The sequence below is a fragment of the Cetorhinus maximus genome, unplaced genomic scaffold (assembly GCF_964194155.1).
Source record: "Cetorhinus maximus unplaced genomic scaffold, sCetMax3.hap1.1 HAP1_SCAFFOLD_827, whole genome shotgun sequence".
NCBI classification, from domain to species: Eukaryota; Metazoa; Chordata; class Chondrichthyes; order Lamniformes; family Cetorhinidae; genus Cetorhinus; species Cetorhinus maximus.
Genome location: NW_027596769.1, coordinates 59,353 through 79,829, shown reverse-complemented (window position 1 = coordinate 79,829; position 20,477 = coordinate 59,353). Strand labels below are relative to the sequence as shown.

General features: G+C 52.7%; 1 long non-coding RNA gene across 1 annotated transcript; it reads left to right on the top strand.

The window, feature by feature from the left end:
- The first annotated feature begins 3,833 nt into the window (after positions 1–3,833).
- On the top strand, positions 3,834–17,964 carry LOC144674822 (uncharacterized). Its single transcript, XR_013574636.1, has 3 exons — positions 3,834–4,028; positions 5,122–5,223; positions 17,890–17,964. It is a non-coding gene; the product is annotated as an uncharacterized LOC144674822 (long non-coding RNA).
- The last annotated feature ends 2,513 nt before the right edge of the window (positions 17,965–20,477 follow it).

The following is a 20,477-nucleotide window of genomic DNA, read 5'->3' as shown; positions in this document are numbered from 1 at the left end:
TTTATAGCCATTCAGATAATAATCTGCTTTCCTGTTTTTGCTATCAAAATGGATAACCTCACATTTATCCACATTATACCGCACCTGCCATGGATTTGCCCACTCACTCAGCTTGTCCAAATCACACTGAAGCCTCTCTGCATCCTCCTCATGGCTCACCCTCCCACCCAGCTTTGTGTCGATTGCAAATTTGGAGATATTACAAATAATTCCCTCATCTAGATCATTAATATATATTGTGAATAGCTGGGGTCCCAGCACCGATCCCTACGGTACCCCACCAATCACTGCCTGCCCTTTGGAAAAAGACCCGTTTATTCCTACTCTTTGTTTCCTGTCTGCCAACCAGTTTTCTATCCATCTCAATACACTACCGCAATCCCATGCGCTTTAATTTTATACGCCAATCTCTTAAGTAGGACTTTGTCGAAAGCCTTCTGGAAGTTCAAATAAACCACATCCACTTGCTCCCCCTCATCAACTCTACTAGTTACATCCTCAAAATTCTAGTAGATTTGTCAAGCATGATTTCCCTTTCATAAATCCATGCTGACTCTGTCTGATTCTGCTACTGTTTTCCACGTGCTCAGCTATTAATTCTTTTATAATGGACTCTAGAATTTTCCGCACTACCGACGTCAGGCTGACTGGTCGAAAATTCCCTGTTTTCTCTCTGCCTCCCTTTTTAAATAGTGGGATTACACGAGCTACCCTCCGCTCTTTAGGAATGCTTCCAGAGTCTATAGAATCTCGTAAGATGACCACCAATGCATCCACTATTTCTAGGGCCACTTCCTTAAGTACTCTGGGATGTAGATTATCGGGGATTTATCGGCTTTCAATCCCATCAATTTCCCCAACACCATTTCCCTACTAATGCTGATTTCTTTCACTTCCTCCCTCTCACTAAGCCCTGTGTTCCCCGACATTTCTGGTATGTTATTTGTGCCTTCCTTTGTGAAGACAGAACCAAAGTATGTATTTAGTTGGTCAGCCATTTCTTTGTTCCCCATTATAATTTCCCCTGTTTCTGACTGTAAGGCACTTTTAAAGCATCGTCTGGCAATTTGACAGTGGAAGACATCACAGCTGCAGAGAGAAGTCTACAAGCTCAAGACCTTCACTTCAGACAACGCAACACCTCGTCCTCAAAATATATGAGGCCTGCACTGAACAATAGTGTAGCGGGGCCCTCCTGGAGCAGGTGGCAATGGTGGGGGAGGGCACTGGGCAGCTGAACTGGTTGGCCCCCTGTGCGACACTGAGCAGTGCCTTTAACAAACTAAGGGGTGGAACCAACAGCCGTGAGGTAAGGGGAGAAAGCAGCCAGGACAAAGCCAGGACTGGTGAGTGGCCAATGTGACAGGAGCCTCGGGCAGCTGAGGGCCCTGAGGGTGTCTGAATAGCCAGGGAGGGGAATTGGGACCTAGTCAGACTGACTGGCTGCACCCCTGTGTCTGAGAAGCCTGATGGAGAGAGAGAGGGGAGCAGGCAGCTGCCAGGAGCTGGGCAGCAGGGAAAGACTGAACACACCCTGGTGAGTGACAGCATTGAGGAGACGAGGCCCTGACAAGGACAGAGATCGGGAGCATTGGCAGTGAATATTCTCTGTAAATCGCTGTTTTTGGAGTTAGGCTTTCCCTTGAACGTTTACACAGTTTTGATGCTGGTGAAATAAAGGAACCTTGTTTTTTATCCTTCTTGTAGTCCTTGTGCTTAAACCTCACTTTACAATAGGGAGACTGAATTGGTCCAATTTTTAAAAGCATTATTTTCATCTTCATCTGTAACTAATTTGTGTGTGTGTGTGTGTCAATAACTTTGGCCTGAATTTCCCACCCCCGCCCCCCCCACCCGGCAAGCGGCGGGTCCCACCGCTGCTGGAATGGAGAGTTATTGAAATCCGGATTCACCGTAAGGTCCTGCTGGTGTGGGGGGGGCTGGAAAATTATGGCCTTTATCTTTTCTGAGGTAACTTCCAGAGCAATTGTGTGAAATAAATTGACCTGTGGTTTTTTGAACGATATAGCTTTGCTGCTGAGATATTTTGAAATTGAATTACTCACTCAAGGATAAAATATACACACACACACACTCACTCACACACACACACTCACACACACTCACACACACACTCACACACACACACACACACTCAACACACACTCACACACACTCAACACACACACACACTCACTCACACACACACACACACTCACACACACACACTCACTCACACACACACACACACACTCAACACACACACACAAACTCACACACTCAACACACTCATGCACATACTCACACTCAACACACACACACTCAACACACACTCACTCACACACACACACACTCAACACACACACACTCACTCACACACACACACTCACACTCACTCACACACACACACTCAACACACATGCACATACACTCAACACACACACACTCAACACACACTCACTGAACACTCACGCACACACACACTCAACACACACTCACTCAACACACACACGCACACACACTCACGCACGCACACACACTCATGCACATACACTCAACACACACGCACACACACACACTCAACACACACTCATGCACACACACATACACTCTCACGCACTCTCACTCTCTCACAAACACAGACTCACACATAGACTCTCTCAAACACACACACGCACACATATACACTGACACACATATACACAGATGCACACAGACTCTCTCTCTCTCACACACACACACAAACAGAGGGGAGAGAGGAGGAGAGAGAGAGAGGATGGGGAGAGTGTAAGTGGTGAGAGGGGGCAGGGAAGAGGGTAGGGAAACCTATAGAGAGAGGGGAGCCGAGGGGGAGAAGGGAGGGGAGAGAGAGAGAGGTAGAGAAGGGGGAGAGAGGAGGGGTGGGGAGAGAGGAAGGGGAGGGGGAGAGGACCGGGAGAGATGAGGGGTGGGGGAGAGAGGAGAGGGAGGGGGGGTTTGAGGGGGAAGAGATTAGAGGAGAGAGGTAGAGGAGGTAAAGAGTGGAGGATGTGGGGGGACAGTGAAGATGGTGGGAGAGTGGTAGAAAGAGGGGGAGAGGAGTGGGAGGAGAAAGGAAGGGTAGAGGAGGTGAAGAGGAGAGGGGAATGGAGGAGGGGGAGAGTAGGGGTAGTGAGGAGGGGGAGAGTAGGGGTAGTGAGGAGGGGGAGGGGATGAGAGGGGGGAATTGGGAGAGGGGAGTAGGAGGGAGGTGGAGAAAGAGGATGGTGGTAGAGGTGAAGGAGAGTGGAGGAGGAGAGCGGAGTGGGGAGAGAGAAGGGTGGGGGAGAGAGTGAGGTAGAGAAGTGCAGGGAGAGAGAGGAAGGGGAGATGGTAGGAGAAAGAGGTGTGGGGAGAGCAGGGCAGGGAAAGGGACAGGCGAGGGAGGAGGGGGCATGGAGGGGCTGGCGAGAAAGAGGCCAGAGAGGGGGCAGAGACGGGTGGTGAAGAGGGTGGGAGAAAAAATGGGACAGAGAGGGAGTGGAGGGGGAAGAGGAGGAGGAGAGGAGGGAGAGAGGAGGCGTAGGGGGTGGAAGAAAGGAGGGGGAAGGGGAGAGAGCAGGAAGAGGGAGGGAGAGAGGAGGGGGACAGGAGGAAAGGGGGAAGAGGTGGAGAGGGTTGGGAAGAGAGAGGGCGGGGAGAGAGAGAGAGGTAGGCAGGGAGAGAGGGAGGGAGGAGCAGGCAGGTGTTAGAGAGAGAAGGACGGAGGGAGTGAGGCAATCACAAACAGGAGCGAGCACCTTCCACCCAGCCCAGCTTTCGTATCAAACAAATATCTGGAGACAGAGGGTGGAGCCAAGACAATGAGAGATTTCCCTGACAACGAGGAACATCACTGAGGGGTGGAGTAAAAATAAAGAATAAAAAGGAGGAACACTGGGCAGAAAGACAACGAGAGTTGATTAAGAGAGAGATAGAGAGAGCCAGAGACAGAGAAAATGGCAGGAAAGATGCACGGTTCAATCTCCACTTCACCTGTAACTGATGAGGTTCAGGAAATTGTCCAGTCGGTAAGTATCCACCATTCTCAATATCCTCTTTATCTCTATGACGAAGAACATTAGTCGCCCTGACTCCTGCCGCTTTGACCATCTCAGGACATCTCAAAGCACTCGACAAACAATGAAGTATTTTACTCAGTTTTGGCTACTGCTGTAATGTAGGAAACGCCAACTGGCAGACAGCAAACTCCTAGAAGCAGCAATGAGAGAATGACCAGGTAAATTGTTTCAGTGATGTTGCTTGAGGGATAAGCGTTTCTTCCCCAGGACACTGTAGAGAAACTGTGTATTGTTCTTCATTCAATAATGCTCGTGGGATCTTTCACAGCAACCTGAGAGGACAGAGGGGAATTTGGCAATGTGTCAAATCGACAGAGAAGACCTCCAACAGTGCAGCACTCCCTCAGTACTGACCCTCCGGCAGTGCAAAACTCATTCAGTACTGACCCTCCGATAGTGGAGCACTCCCTCAGTCCTGACACTCCGACAGTGCAGTACTCCCTCAGTACTGACCCACCGACACTGCAGCACACCCTCAGTCCTGACACTCCAACAGTGCAGCACTCCCTCAGTACTGTCCCTCCGACAGTGCAGCACTCCCTCAGTACTGACCGTCCGACAGTGCGGTACTCACTCAGTACTGACCCACGGATAGTGCAGCGTTCCCTCAGCAGTGACCCTCCGACAGTGCCGAACTCCCTCAGTACTCACCCCCGGATAGTGCAGCGTTCCCTCAGTACTCCCCTTCCAACAGTGCAGCACTCCCTCAGCACTGACCCCCAGATAGTGCAGCACTCCCTCAGTACTGTCCCTCCGACAGTGCAGCACTCCCTCATTACTGACCCTCAGTGTGCAGCGCTCCTTCAATATAGTACTTCCAACAGTGCAGTTCTCCCTCAGTACTGACCCTCCGACAGTGCAGCGCTCCCACAGTACTGACCCTTCAACATTGCAGCACTCACTCAGTACTGAACTTCCGATCATGCAGCACTCCCTCAGTACTGACCCTCTGACAGTGCAGCACTCCCTCAGTGGTGATCCTGCGCGTTCAGCAGTTGTTCAGAAAATCTGAAATGTTCTATTTGTTATCATATCTATCCAGTTGAAGGATCGAATTGAAGAGGAGTTGAAAAGAAAAGTGGAATTTCTTCATGCACTCTTACATCGCGCGCAAGTTGTAGCTGGGATCAATTACTTCGTGAAGGTATGAAAACAGAAATAACTTGCAGTTATCTAGCAATTTGAACGCACTAAAATGCCTCAGGTTTCTTGGGGTGTTACTCAGACAGAAATTTGACAGCGACCTACAGAAATATGGAACACGTTCGGTGTAGCTACATGAAAGACGAAAGGTTTAGGGAAAATCTTAAGTTAGGACACAAAGATGGAGCGGTTCAGGGAGGGATCTCCAGGGCTTAGGGTACAGGCTGGGGAAGTTACGGCAGAACATTGGGGGAAATGATGGGATTAACAAGAAGCCAGAACTGTGCGAGCTCAGAGACAAGTGAGGAATATCGGTGGTGGAGGAGGTTACAGAGATAGGGAGGGTTGTAGGGGCTGGAGGAGGTTACAGAGATAGGGAGGGTTGCAGGGGCTGGAGGAGCTTACACAGATAGGGAGCATTGTAGGGGCTGGAGGAGGTTACAGAGATAGCGAGGGTTGTAGGGGCTGGAGGAGGTTACAGAGATAGGGAGTGTGGTAGGGCCTGGAGGCGGTTACAGAGATAGGGAGGGTTATAGGGGCCGGAGGAGGTTACAGAGATAGGAAGGATTGTAGGGGCTGGAGTAGGTTACAGAGATAGGGATGGTTGCAGAGGCTGGAGGAGGTTACAGTGATTGGGAGGGGCGTAGGGACTGGAAGATGTGACAGGGATAGAGTGGGTTGCAGAGGCTGGAGGAAATTACAGAGATAGGGAGTGTAGTGGGTGCTGGAGGGGGTAACAGAGATAGGGAGCATAGTAGGGGCTGGAGGAGGTTACAGAGATAGTGAGGGATGCAGGGCTGCAGGAGGTTACATAGATAAAAAGGGAGGGTTGTATGGGCTGGAGGAGGTTACAGAGATAGGGAGGGAAGTAGGGGGCTGGAGGTGGTTACAGATAGGGAGGGTTGTAGGTGCTGGAGGAGGTTACAGAGATAGGGAGGGATGTAGGGGCTGGAGGAGGTTACAGAGATAGGGAGCGTTGTAGGCACTGGAGAGGTTACAGAGATAGGGAAGGATGGAGGGGCTGGAGGAGGTTACAGAGATAGAGAGGGTTTAAGGGGCTGGAGGAGGTTACAGAGATAGGGAGGGTGGTAGGGGCTGGAGGAGGTTACAGAGATAGGTAGGGATGTATGGGCTCGAGAGGTTACAGAGATAGGGAGGGTTGTAGGGGCTGGAGGAGGTTACAGAGATAGGGAGCGTTGTAGAAATGGTGGAGGTTACAGAGATAGGGAGGGATGTAGGGGCTGGAGGAGGTTACATAGATAAAAAGGGAGGGTTGTAGAGGCTGGAGGAGGTTACAGAGATAGGGAGGGTTGTAGGGGGCTGGAGGAGGTTACAGAGATAGGGAGTGTTGTAGGGGCTGGAGGGGGTAACAGAGATAGGGAGGGTTTTAGGGGCTGGAGAGGTTACAGAGATAAGGAAGGATGGAGGGGCTGGAGGAGGTTACAGAGATAGGGACGGTTTTAGGGGCTGCAGGAGGTTACATAGATAGGGAGGGTGGTAGGGGCTGGAGGAGGTTACAGAGATAGGAAGGAATGTATGGGCTCGAGACGTTACAGAGATAGGGAGGGTAGTAGGGGCTGGAGGAGTTTACAGAGATAGGGAGTGTGGTAGGGCCTGGAGGAGGTTACAGAGATAGGGAGGGTTGTAGGGGCTGGAGGAGGTTACAGAGATAGGGAGGGTTGCAGGGGCTGGAGGAGCTTACACAGATAGGGAGCATTGTAGGAGCTGGAGGAGGTTACAGAGATAGCGAGGGTTGTAGGGGCTGGAGGAGGTTACAGAGATAGGGAGTGTGGTAGGGCCTGGAGGAGGTTACAGAGATAGGGAGGGTTATAGGGGCTGGAGGAGGTTACAGAGATAGGAAGGATTGTAGGGGCTGGAGGAGGTTACAGAGATAGGGATGGTTGCAGAGGCTGGAGGAGGTTACAGTGATTGGGAGGGGCGTAGGGACTGGAAGATGTGACAGGGATAGAGAGGGTTGCAGAGGCTGGAGGAGGTTACAGAGATAGGGAGTGTAGTGGGGGCTGGAGGGGGTAACAGAGATAGGGAGCATAGTAGGGGCTGGAGGAGGTTACAGAGATAGGGAGGATGGTAAGGGCTAAAGGAGGTTACAGAGATAGGGAGAGTTGTAGGGGCTGGAGGAGGTTACAGAGATAGGGAGCGTTGTAGGGACTGGAGAGGTTACAGAGATATGGAAGGATGGAGGGGCTGGAGGAGAATACAGAGATAGGGAGGGTTTTAGGGGCTGGAGGAGGTTACAGAGATAGGGAGGGTTGTAGGGGCTGGAGGAGGTTACAGAGATAGGAAGGGATGTAGGGGCTCGAGAGGTTACAGACATAGGGAGGGTAGTAGGGGCTGGAGGAGGTTAGAGAGATAGGGACGGTTGAAGGGGCTGGAGGAGGTTACAGAAATAGGGAGGGATGTAGAAATGGTGGAGGTTACAGAGATAGGGAGGGATGTAGGAGCTGGAGGAGGTTACATAGATAAAAAGGGAGGGTTGTAGAGGCTGGAGGAGGTTACAGAGATAGGGAGGGTTGTAGGGGGCTGGAGGAGGTTACAGAGATAGGGAGTGTTGTAGGGGCTGGAGGGGGTAACAGAGATAGGGAGGGTTTTAGGGGCTGGAGAGGTTACAGAGATAAGGAAGGATGGAGGGGCTGGAGGAGGTTGAGAGATAGGGACGGTTTTAGGGGCTGCAGGAGGTTACATAGATAGGGAGGGTGGTAGGGGCTTGAGGAGGTAACAGAGATAGGAAGGAATGTATGGGCTCGAGACGTTACAGAGATAGGGAGGGTAGTAGGGGCTGGAGGAGGTTACAGAGATAGGAAGGGATGTAGGGGCTCGAGAGGTTACAGACATAGGGAGGGTAGTAGGGGCTGGAGGAGGTTAGAGAGATAGGGACGGTTGAAGGGGCTGGAGGAGGTTACAGAGATAGGGAGGGATGTAGGGGCTTGAGGAGGTTACAGAGATAGGGAGGGATGTAAGGGCTGGAGGACGTTATATAGATAAAAAGGGAGGGTTGTAGGGGCTGCAGGAGGTTACAGAGATAGGGAGGGTTTTAGGGGCTGGAGGAGGTTACAGAGATAGGGAGCGTTGTAGAACTGGAGGAGGTTACAGAGATAGGAAGGGATGTAGGGGCTGGAGGAGGTTACATAGATAAAAAGGGAGGGTTGTAGCGGCTGGAGGAGGTTAGAGAGATAGGGAGGGTTGTAGAACTGGAGGAGGTTACAGAGATAGGGAGGGATGTAGGGGCTGGAGGAGGTTACATAGATTAAAAGGGAGGGTTGTAGAGGCTGGAGGAGGTTACAGAGATAGGGAGTGTTGTAGGGGGCTGGAGGAGGTTACAGAGATAGGGAGGGTTGTAGGGGCTGGAGGAGGTTACAGAGATAGGGAGCGTTGTAGGGGCTGGAGAGGTTACAGAGATAAGGAAGGATGGAGGGGCTGGAGGAGGTTACAGAGATAGGGAGGGTTGCAGGGGCTGGGGGAGCTTACACAGATAGGGAGGATTGTATTGGCTGGATGAGGTTACAGCGATAGCGAGGGTTGTAGGAGCTGGAGGAGGTTACAGAGATAGGGAGGGTGGTAGGGCCTGGAGGTGGTTACAGAGATAGGAAGGATTGTAGGGGCTGGAGGAGTTTACAGAGATAGGGATGTTTGCAGAGGCTGGAGGAGGTTACAGTGATTGGGAGGGGCGTAGGGACTGGAATATGTGACAGGGATAGAGTGGGTTGCAGAGGCTGGAGGAAATTACAGAGATAGGGAGTGTAGTGGGTGCTGGAGGGGGTAACAGAGATAGGGAGCATAGTAGCGGCTGGAGGAGGTTACAGAGACAGGGAACATGGTAGGGGCTGGAGGAGGTTACAGAGATAGGGTGAGTTGTAGGGGCTGGAGGAGGTTACATAGATAGGGAGGGTTGTAGGGGCTGGAGGAGGTTACAGAGATAGGGTGGGAGAGGCTGGAGGAAATTTCAGAGATAGGGAGGATTGTAGGGGCTTGAGGAGGTTGCAGAGATAGGGAGGGATGTAGGGGCTGGAGGAGGTTACATAGATAAAAAGGGAGGGTTGTAGGGGCTGGAGGACGTTACAGAGATAGGGAGGGTTGTAGAACTGGAGGAGGTTACAGAGATAGGGAGGGATGTAGGGGCTGGAGGAGGTTACATAGATAAAAAGGGAGGGTTGTAGAGGCTGGAGGAGGTTACAGAGATATGGAGGGTTGTAGGGGCTGGAGGAGGTTACAGAGATAGGGAGGGTTGTAGGGGCTGGAGGAGGTTACAGAGATAGGGAGGGATGTAGCGGCTGGAGGAGGTTACAGAGATAGGGAGCGTTGTAGGGGCTGGAGAGGTTACAGAGATAAGGAAGGATGGAGGGGCTGGAGGAGGTTACAGAGATAGGGAGGTTTTTAGGGGCTGCAGGAGGTTACAGAGATAGGGAGGGTGGTAGGGGCTGGAGGAGGTTACAGACATAGGAAGGGATTTATAGGCTCGAGAGGTTACAGAGATAGGGAGGGTAGTAGGGGCTGGAGGAGGTTACAGAGATAGGGACGGTGAAGGTGCTGGAGGAGGTTACACAGATAGGGAGGGTTGTAGAACTGGAGGAGTTTACAGAGATAGGGAGGGTTGTAGGGGCTGGAGGAGGTTACAGAGATAGGGAGGGATGTAGGGGCTGGAGGAGGTTACAGAGATAGGGAGGGATGTAGGGCTGGAGGAGGTTACATAGATAAAAAGGGAGTGTTGTAGGAGCTGGAGGAGGTTACAGAGATAGGGAGGGTTGTAGGAGGCTGGAGGTGGTTACAGATAGGGAGGGTTGTAGGTGCTGGAGGAGGTTACAAAGATAGGGAGGGATGTAGGGGCTGGAGGAGGTTACAGAGATAGGGAGCGTTGAAGGGACTGGAGAGGTTACAGAGATAGGGAAGGATGGAGGGGCTGGAGGAGGTTACAGAAATACAGAGGGTTTAAGGGGCTGGAGGAGGTTACAGAGATAGGGAGGGTGGTAGGGGCTGGAGGAGGTTACAGAGATAGGTAGGGAGGTATGGGCTCGAGAGGTTACAGAGATAGGGAGGGTTGTAGGGGCTGGAGGAGGTTACAGAGATAGGGAGCGTTGTAGAACTGGTGAAGGTTACAGAGATAGGGAGGGATGTAGGGGCTGGAGGAGGTTACATAGATAAAAAGGGAGGGTTGTAGAGGCTGGAGGAGGTTACAGAGATAGGGAGGGTTGTAGGGGGCTGGACGAGGTTACAGAGATATGGAGGGATGTAGGGGCTGGAGGAGGTTACAGAGATAGGGAGTGTTGTAGGGGCTGGAGAGGTTACAGAGATAAGGAAGGATGGAGGGGCTGGAGGAGGTTACAGATATAGGGACGGTTTTAGGGGCTGCAGGAGGTTGCAGAGATAGGGAGGGTGGTAGGGGCTGGAGGAGGTTACAGAGATAGGAAGGAATGTATGGGCTCGAGACGTTACAGAGATAGGGAGGGTAGTAGGGGCTGGAGGAGGTTACACAGATAGGGAGGGTTGTAGAACTGGAGGAGGTTACAGAGATACGGAGGGTTGTAGGGGCTGGAGGAGGTTACAGAGATAGGGAGGGATGTAGGGGCTGGAGGAGGTTAAAGAGATAGGGAGCGTTGTAGAGGCTGGAGGAGGTTACAGAGATAGGGATGTTTGCATGGGCTGGAGGAGCTTACACAGATAGGGAGCATTGTAGGGGCTGGAGGAGGTTACCGAGATAGTGAGGGTTGTAGGGGCTGGAGGAGGTTACAGAGATAGGGAGTGTGGTAGGGCCTGGAGGAGGTTACAGAGATAGGGAGGGTTATAGGGGCTGGAGGAGGTTACAGAGATAGGAAGGATTGTAGGGGCTGGAGGAGGTTACAGAGATAGGGATGGTTGCAGAGGCTGGAGGAGGTTACAGTGATTGGGAGGGGCGTAGGGACTGGAAGATGTGACAGGGATAGAGTGGGTTGCAGCGGCTGGAGGAGGTTACAGAGATAGGGAGTGTAGTGGGGGCTGGAGGGGGTAACAGAGATAGGGAGCATAGTAGGGGCTGGAGGAGGTTACAGAGATAGGGAGCATGGTAAGGGCTAAAGGAGTTTACAGAGATAGGGAGAGTTGTAGGGGCTGAGGAGGTTACAGAGATATGGAGCGTTGTAGGGACTGGAGAGGTTACAGAGATATGGAAGGATGGAGGGGCTGGAGGAGGTTACAGAGATAGGGAGGGTTTTAGGGGCTGGAGGAGGTTACAGAGATAGGGAGGGTTGTAGGGGCTGGAGGAGGTTACAGAGATAGGAAGGAATGTAGGGGCTCGAGAGGTTACAGACATAGGGAGGGTAGTAGGGGCTGGAGGAGGTTAGAGAGATAGGGACGGTTGAAGGGGCTGGAGGAGGTTACAGAGATAGGGAGGGTTGTAGGGGCTGCAGGAGGTTACAGAGATAGGGAGGGTTGTAGGGGCTGGAGGAGGTTACAGAGATAGGGAGGGTTGTAGAACTGTAGGAGGTTACAGAGATAGGGAGGGATGTAGGGGCTGGAGGAGGTTACATAGATAAAAAGGGAGGGTTGTAGCGGGCTGGAGGAGGTTACAGAGATAGGGAGGGTTGTAGGGGGCTGGAGGAGGTTACAGAGATAGGGAGGGTTGTAGGGGCTGGAGTGGTTACAGAGATAGGGAGGGATGTAGGGGCTGGAGGAGGTTACAGAGATAGGGAGCGTTGTAGGGGCTGGAGAGGTTACAGAGATAAGGAAGGATGGAGGGGCTGGAGGAGGTTACAGAGATAGGGAGGGTTGCAGGGGCTGGGGGAGCTTACACAGATAGGGAGGACTGTATTGGCCGAATGAGGTTACAGCGTTAGCGAGGGTTGTAGGAGCTGGAGGAGGTTACAGAGCTAGGGTTGCAGAGGCTGGAGGAAATTTCAGAGATAGGGAGGATTGTAGGGGCTTGAGAAGGTTACAGAGATTGGGAGGGATGTAAGGGCTGGAGGAGGTTACAGAGATAGGGAGGGATGTAGGGGCTGTAGGAGGTTACATAGATAAAAAGGGAGGGTTGTAGAGGCTAGTGGAGGTTACAGAGATGGAGGGTTGTAGGGGGCTGGAGGAGGTTACAGAGATAGGGAGGGTTGTCGGGGCTGGAGGAGGTTACAGAGATAGGGAGGGATGTAGTGGCTGGAGGAGTTTACAGAGATAGGGAGCATTGTAGGGCTGGAGAGGTCACAGAGATAAGGAAGGATGGAGGTGCTGGAGGAGGTTACAGAGATAGGGAGGGTTTTACGGGCTGCAGGAGGTTACAGAGATAGGGAGGGTCATAGGGGCTGGAGGAGGTTACAGAGATAGGAACGGATGAATGGGCTCGAGAGGTTACAGAGATAGGGAGGTAGTAGAGGCTGGAGGAGGTTAGAGAGATAGGGATGGTTGAAGGGGGCTGGAGGAGGTTACATAGATAAAAAGGGAGGGTTGTAGCGGGCTGGAGGAGGTTTCAGAGATAGGGAGGGTTGTAGGGGGCTGGAGGAGGTTACAGGGATAGGGAGGGTTGTAGGGGCTGGAGGAGGTTACAGAGATAGGGAACGTTGTAGGGGCTGGAGGTGGTTACAGAGATAGGGAGGGTTGCAGGGGCTGGAGGAGCTTACACAGATAGGGAGCATTGTAGGGGCTGGAGGAGGTTACAGAGATAGCGAGGGTTGTAGGAGCTGGAGGAGGTTACAGAGATAGGGAGTGTTGTGGGGGCTGGAGGGTGTAACAGAGATAGGGAGGGTTGTAGGGGCTGGAGTAAATTACAGAGATAGGGAGTGTGGTAGGGCCTGGAGGAGGTTACAGAGATAGGGAGGGTTGTAGGGGCTGGAGGACGTTACAGAGATAGGAAGGATTGTAGGGGCTTGAGAAGTTACAGAGATAGGGAGGGTAGTAGGGGCTGGAGGAGGTTAGAGAGATAGGGACACTTGAAGGGGCTGGAGGAGGTTACAGAGATAGGGAGGGATGTAGGGGCTTGAGGAGGTTACAGAGATAGGGAGGGATGTTGGGGCTGGAGGACGTTACATAGATAAAAAGGGAGGGTTGTAGGGACTGGAGGAGGTTACAGAGATAGGGAGGGTTGTAGGGGCTGGAGGAGGTTACAGAGATAGGGAGCGTTGTAGAACTGGAGGAGGTTACAGAGATAGGGAGGGATGTAGGGGCTGGAGGAGGTTACATAGATAAAAAGGGAGGGTTGTAGAGGCTGGAGGAGGTTACAGAGATAGGGAGGGTTGTAGAACTGGAGGAGGTTACAGAGATAGGGAGGGATGTAGGGGCTGGAGGAGGTTACATAGATAAAAAGGGAGGGTTGTAGAGGCTGGAGGAGGTTACAGAGATAGGGAGGCTTGTAGGGGGCTGGAGGAGGTTACCGAGATAGGGAGGGTTGTAGGGGCTGGAGGAGGTTACAGAGATAGGGAGGGATGTAGGGGCTGGAGATGGTTACAGAGATAGGTAGCGTTGTAGGGGCTGGAGAGGTTACAGAGATAAGGAAGGATGGAGGGGCTGGAGGAGGTTACAGAGATTGGGAGGGTTGTAGGGGCTGGAAAAGGTTACAGAGATAGGGAGGGTTGCAGGGGCTGGGGGAGCTTACACAGATAGGGAGGATTGTATGGGCTGGATGATGTTACAGCGATAGCGCGGGTTGTAGGAGCTGGAGCAGGTTACAGAGATAGGGAGTGCTGTGGGGGCTGGAGGGTGTAACAGAGATAGGGAGAGTTGTAGGGGCTGGCGGACGTTACAGAGATAGGGAGTGTGGTAGGGGCTGGAGATGGTTACAGAGGTAGGGAGTGTGGTAGGGCCTGGAGGAGGTTACAGAGATAGGGAGTGTTGTAGGGCCTGGAGGAGGTTACAGAGATAGGGAGGGTTGTAGGGGCTGGAGGAGGTTACAGAGATAGGAAGGATTGTAGGGGCTGGAGGAGGTTACAGAGATAGGGAGGGTGTAGGGGCTGGAGGAGGTTACAGAGATAGGTAGTGTGGAAGGGCCTGGAGGAGGTTACAGAGATAGGGAGGGTTATAGGGGCCTGAGGAGGTTACAGAGATAGGAAGGATTGTAGGGGCTGGAGGAGGTTACAGAGATAGGGATGGTTGCAGAGGCTGGAGGAGGTTACAGTGATTGGGAGGGGCGTAGGGACTGGAAGATGTGACAGGGATAGAGTGGGTTGCAGAGGCTGGAGGAGGTTACAGAGATAGGGAGTGTAGTGGGGGCTGGAGGGGGTAACAGAGATAGGGAGCATAGTAGGTGCTGGAGGAGGTTACAGAGATAGGGAGCATGGTAGGGGCTGGAGGAGGTTACATAGATAGGGAGCATGGTAGGGGCTGGAGGAGGTTACAGAGATAGGGAGTGTGGTAGGGCCTGGAGGAAGTTTCAGAGATAGGGAGTGTGGTAGGGCCTGGAAGAGGTTACAGAGTTTGGGAGGGTTGTAGGGGCTGGAGGAGGTTACAGAGATTGGGAGCGTTGTAGGGGCTGGAGAGGTTACAGAGATAAGTAAGGATGGAGGGGCTGGAGGAGGTTACAGAGATATGGAGGTTTGTAGGTGCTGGAGGATGTTACAGAGATAGGGAGGATTGCAGAGGCTGGCGGAAATTACAGAGATAGGGAGGGTTGCACAGGCTGGCGGAGGTTACAAAAATAGGGAGGGTTGCAGAGGCTGGCGGAGGTTACAGAGATAGGGAGCATTGCAGAGGCTGGAGGAGGTTACAGAGATAGGGAGGGTTGTAGAACTGGAGGAGGTTACAGAGATAGGGAGGGATGTAGGGGCTGGAGGAGGTTACATAGATAAAAAGGGAGGGTTGTAGAGGCTGGAGGAGGTTACAGAGATAGGGAGGGTTGTAGGGGGCTGGAGGAGGTTACCGAGATAGGGAGGGTTGTAGGGGCTGGAGGAGGTTACAGAGATAGGGAGGGATGTAGGGGCTGGAGGAGGTTACAGAGATTGGGAGGGTTGTAGGGGCTGGAGAAGGTTACAGAGATAGGGAGAATTGCAGGGGCTGGGGGAGCTGACACAGTTAGGAAGGATTGGATGGGCTGGATGAGGTTACAGCGATAGGGAGTGTTGTAGCAGTTGGAGGAGGTTACAGAGATAGGAAGGATTGTAGGGGCAGGAGGAGGTTACGGAGATAGGGAGGGTTGTAGGGGCTGGAGGAGGTTACAGAGATAGGTAGTGTGGTAGGGCCTGGAGGAGGTTACAGAGATAGGGAGGGTTATAGGGGCTGGAGGAGGTTACAGAGATAGGAAGGATTGTAGGGGATGGAGGAGGTTACAGAGATAGGGATGGTTGCAGAGGCTGGAGGAGGTTACAGTGATTGGGAGGGGCGTAGGGACTGGAAGATGTGACAGGGATAGAGTGGGTTGCAGAGGCTGGAGGAGGTTACAGAGATAGGGAGTGTAGTGGGGGCTGGAGGGGGTAACAGAGATAGGGAGCATAGTAGGGGCTGGAGGAGGTCACAGAGATAGGGAGCATGGTAGGGGCTGGAGGAGGTTACAGAGATAGGGAGGGTTGTAGGGGCTGGAGGAGGTTACAGAGGGAGGGTTGCAGAGGCTGGAGGAAATTTCAGAGATAGGGAGGATTGTAGGGGCTTGAGGTTACAGAGATAGGGAAGGATGTAGGGGCTGGAGGAGATTACATAGATAAAAAGGGAGGGTTGTAGGGGCTGGAGGAGGTTACAGAGATAGGGAGGGTTGTAGAACTGGAGAAGGTTACCGAGATAGGGAGGGATGTAGGGGCTGGAGGAGGTTACATAGATAAAAAGGGAGGGTTGTAGAGGCTGGAGGAGGTTACAGAGATAGGGAGGGTTGTAGGGGGCTGTAGGAGGTTACAGAGATAGGGAGGGTTGTAGGGCCTGGAGGTGGTTACAGAGATAGGGAGGGATGTAGTGACTGGAGGAGGTTACAGAGATTGGGAGCATTGTAGGGGCTGGAGAGGTTACAGAGATAAGGAAGGATGGAGGGGCTGGAGGAGGTTACAGTGATAGGGAGGGTTTTAGGGACTGCAGGAGGTTACAGAGATAGGGAGGGTGGTAAGGGCTGGAGGAGGTTACAGAGATAGGAAGGGATGAATGGGCTGGAGAGGTTACAGAGATAGGGAGGGTAGTAGGGGCTGGAGGAGGTTAGAGAGATAGGGACGGTTGAAGGGGCTGGAGTAGGTTGCACAGATAGGGAGGGTTGTAGAACTGGAGGAGGTTACAGAGATAGGGAGGGATGTAGGGGCTGGAGGAGGTTACATAGATAAAAAGGGAGGGTTGTAGCGGGCTGGAGGAGGTTACAGAGATAGGGAGGAATGTAGAGGCTGGAGGAGGTTACAGAGATAGGGAGCGTTGTAGGGGCTGGAGGAGGTTACAGAGATAGGGAGGGTTGCAGGGGCTGGAGGAGGTTACACAGATAGGGAGCATTGTAGTGGCTGGAGGAGGTTACAGAGATAGCGAGGGTTGTAGGAGCTGGAGGAGGTTACAGAGATAGGGAGTGTTGTGGGGGCTGGAGGGTGTAACAGAGATAGGGAGGGTTGTAGGGGCTGGAGGAAGTTACAGAGATAGGGAGTGTGGTAGGGCCTGGAGGAGGTTACAGAGATAGGGAGTGTGGTAGGGCCTGGAGGAGTTTACAGAGTTAGGGAGGGTTGTAGGGGCTGGAGGAGGTTACAGAGATAGGAAGGATTGTAGGGGCTGGAGGAAGTTACAGAGATAGGGAGGGTTGTAGGGGCTGGAATAGGTTACAGAGATAGGGAGTGTGGTAGGGCCTGGAGGAGGTTACAGAGATAGGGAGGGTTATAGGGGCTGGAGGAGGTTACAGAGATAGGAAGGATTGTAGAGTCTGGAGGAGTTTACAGAGATAGGGATGGTTGCAGAGGCTGGAGGAGGTTACAGTGATTGGGAGGGGCGTAGGGACTGGAAGATGTGACAGGGATAGAGTGGGTTGCAGAGGCTGGAGGAGGTTACAGAGATAGGGAGTGCAGTAGGGGCTGGAGGGGGTAACAGAGATAGGGAGCATAGTAGGGGCTGGAGGAGGTTACAGAGATAGGGAGCATGGTAGGGGCTGGAGGAGGTTACAGAGATAGGGAGAGTTGTAGGGGCTGGAGGAGGTTACATAGATAGGGAGGGTTGTAGGGGCTGGAGGAGGTTACAGAGATAGGGAGGGTTTCAGAGGCTGGAGGAAATTTCAGAGATAGGGAGGATTGTAGGGGCTTGAGGAGGTTACAGAGATAGGGAGCATAGTAGGGGCTGGAGGAGGTTACAGAGATAGGGAGGATTGTAGGGGCTGGAGGAGGTTACAGAGATAGGGAGGCTTGTAGGGGCTGGAGGATGTTACAGAGATAGGGAGGATTGCAGAGGCTGGCGGAAGTTACAGAGATAGGGAGGGTTGCAGAGGCTGGCGGAGGTTACAGAGATAGGGAGCATTGCAGAGGCTGGAGGAGGTTACAGAGATAGGGAAGATTGCAGAGGCTGGAGGAGGTTACAGAGATAGGGAAGATTGCAGAGGCTGGAGGAAGCTATGGAGATGGGGAGGTTTGTGGGCACTGGATGAGGTTACAGACAGAGGGAACGTTGTTACTGTACTGACGCAGCACTGCACTGTCACAGGGTCAGGAATGCGGAGGGAGTGTCATACTGTCGAAGGCGTAGCGCTGAGGGTGTGCTGCATTGTTGGAGGGAATGTTGTGAGAAATGTCCTTTGCAAACCGATTGGTCTCCTTTTTGTTTTTAGGTTGTTTATGTGGCTGGGAATGCTGCTGAATGCATCCACATTCTTGTATTCAAGCCAATGTTCGGTCAGAAACCTTCACTGGTGAAAATCGAGACTAACAAGGAGCTATCCGACGAGATTACTTATATCGGTTAAAAGCCAGGCCCAGGCCACCGCCTGCTTCTCTCTCTCTGCTCATCTTAGAAAGCCCTTTCAAAATAAACATTACATTTCCCCTCCCTTTCCCTCAGCACCTTTCACAAACTTCAGCCCTTAATACCCAACTCCCTCACCTGCTTCGTCTCTGTTACACAGGAATAAGAGGAGGCCATTTAGCACCCCCCGAGCCTGCATGCAGGACAAAGCTGTCCATCCATCACCTTAAACATTCACTCCCCCAACTATCGACGTGCGTTGGCAGGAGTGTGTACCATCTACAAGATGCACTGCAGCAACTCAGCAAGGCTCCTTCAACAGCACCTTCCAAACCCTCGACCACTACCACCTAGAAGGACAAAGGCGGTGGATAGATGGAAACACCACCACCTACAAGTTCCTCCCCAAGTCACTCACCAACCTGACTTGGAAATATATCACCGTTCCTTCACTGTCGCTGGGTCAAAATCCTGGAACTCCCTCCCTAACAGCACTGTGGGTGTACCTACACCACATGGACTGCAGCGGCTCAAGAAGGCAGCTCACCACCACCTTCTCATGGGGCAATTAGGGATGGGCAATAAATGTTGGCCTCGTCAGCGATGCCAATGCAACCCCGAGAATGAATGATACAAAGCCAGAAACCCTGTTCCTCTTCCAAATAAATCACCTCCAGCAAGCAAAAGCCTAATGATATGCTCATGGAATCTTGCTGTGCACAAAGGTGTTTTAGTCCCCAAAGGAACACAAATTACTGAAGGGCATTTGAAGATCTAAACAAGACAAGTGGTACAGAACTCCCCTGAAAAACCCCATACCAGTGATTGAGGTATTCAACTGCAATTGCATCGTACAGCATTCAATAAAAGAATCCTGAAGCTTTTACTTGTTGATTCTTTTTGATTTTGGGGCTGGGGCTTAATGGAGGGTCTAAAGGATCCGGTGGGGGGGATTTGCATTAACCTGCGTTCCTCCCACTGCCTGGGTGCTGGCGGGGGTTGGGGTGGGCGTGAAGGTTCCACGGCTGGTCCACCAGTTCTGGAGGTGTCCAGACTTTGAACTAATTGGCCTCTGTCTCCCTCAGGGATGAGTGAGGGTTTCAGCAGTAGATCAGCTGAGATGGGGACAAAGTCAGCGTTGGCCTGGAGGTGGAAATAGGCGGTGATAGTGAGGGCAGGAATATGAGGTCGGAAGCTCATCTCGTGACACCAACGTTGTGGACAGACCGGCTTAATCTCAGACTCAGGTCGAAGCCGCCACTGGAGTGTGACACACGTGTCGGAACGGCGATCGTGCGCACAGCGGGTCACACGTGAACGAAGAGGGATGCGTGCGCAGAGTTGGTCACATGTTTCGGAACGGCGTTGTGTACGCAAAGCGGGTCACACGTGACCGAAAGGCGATGCGTGCGCAGAGCGGGTCACATGACAACGGCGAAGCGTTCGTAGTGGTCGCACGTGACAGCACAGCGATGCGTGCGCAGTGCGGGTCACACGTGACGGAAAGGCGCTACGTGCGCAGACCGAGTCAGGTGACGGAACGCCGATACGTGTGGAGCGGCTCACGTGACGGAACGGCGGTGCGTGCGCAGAACTGGTCACACGTGATAGAACGGCGGTTTCTGCGCAGAGCTGGTCACACGTGACGAAATGGCAGTGCGTGCCCACAGCGGGTCACACGTGGTGAAAGGAACCCAAGTGCGCATAGCATGTCGCCTGTGGGAGCCAAGACGGAGAGCCGCATGCGAAGTGCCCGCCCTTATTGCCCTGTGGCAGGAGAGGCTCCGGGTCACGGGCTGTTTCCCCTCGAGCTGTCCGCCAGCACATTGGGGCTCAGGGTTGCCTTGGCGCAAAGTGCGTTTCTCTGCCTTCTCACGTGACCATACCTGTAGGGGAACGTGCTGACATCGTCCCGCTTGTGCGCGCACAGCAGTAGCTCATTGTTGGAGGCAGTCTGTGTAGACGTCATCACGCTCGATGGGCAGAATGCTGCCAAATTGCGCTTCCGCATAAATTCAAAACAATTCGGCCGTTATTTCCGTTAATTGGAGAGACGTCCTTGCGCGTGCGCAGCGCGACGAGGAAAGAGCGCCAAATCAGAGCAGAAGGAGTTTTATTCCAGTTATTGGGCACCTGAGACATTTATCCTTTATTTCTCACATCGGGACAATTTTAAAGGCAACTAAGATGAGTGTTGCTTGCTGGCTGAACATTTCATTTTCTTTTCATCAACAGAGCCAATGGCCGCCGAAGCCACATTCCGCCCTTTTTCCCCTGGGTCCAAATCTATTTCCATCCACTGGATTTTTAACCTGTCCTTCCCTGTGGTATAAAGGGTCAACAGAATGGATATGTCGATCTTTGGGTCACATGACGGTGTGACATTGATACCAGGCAGTCGTGTACCAGGTCTCCGTAGGGACGGGGAATTGGGCAGCCCTGGGGTGGGGGTTG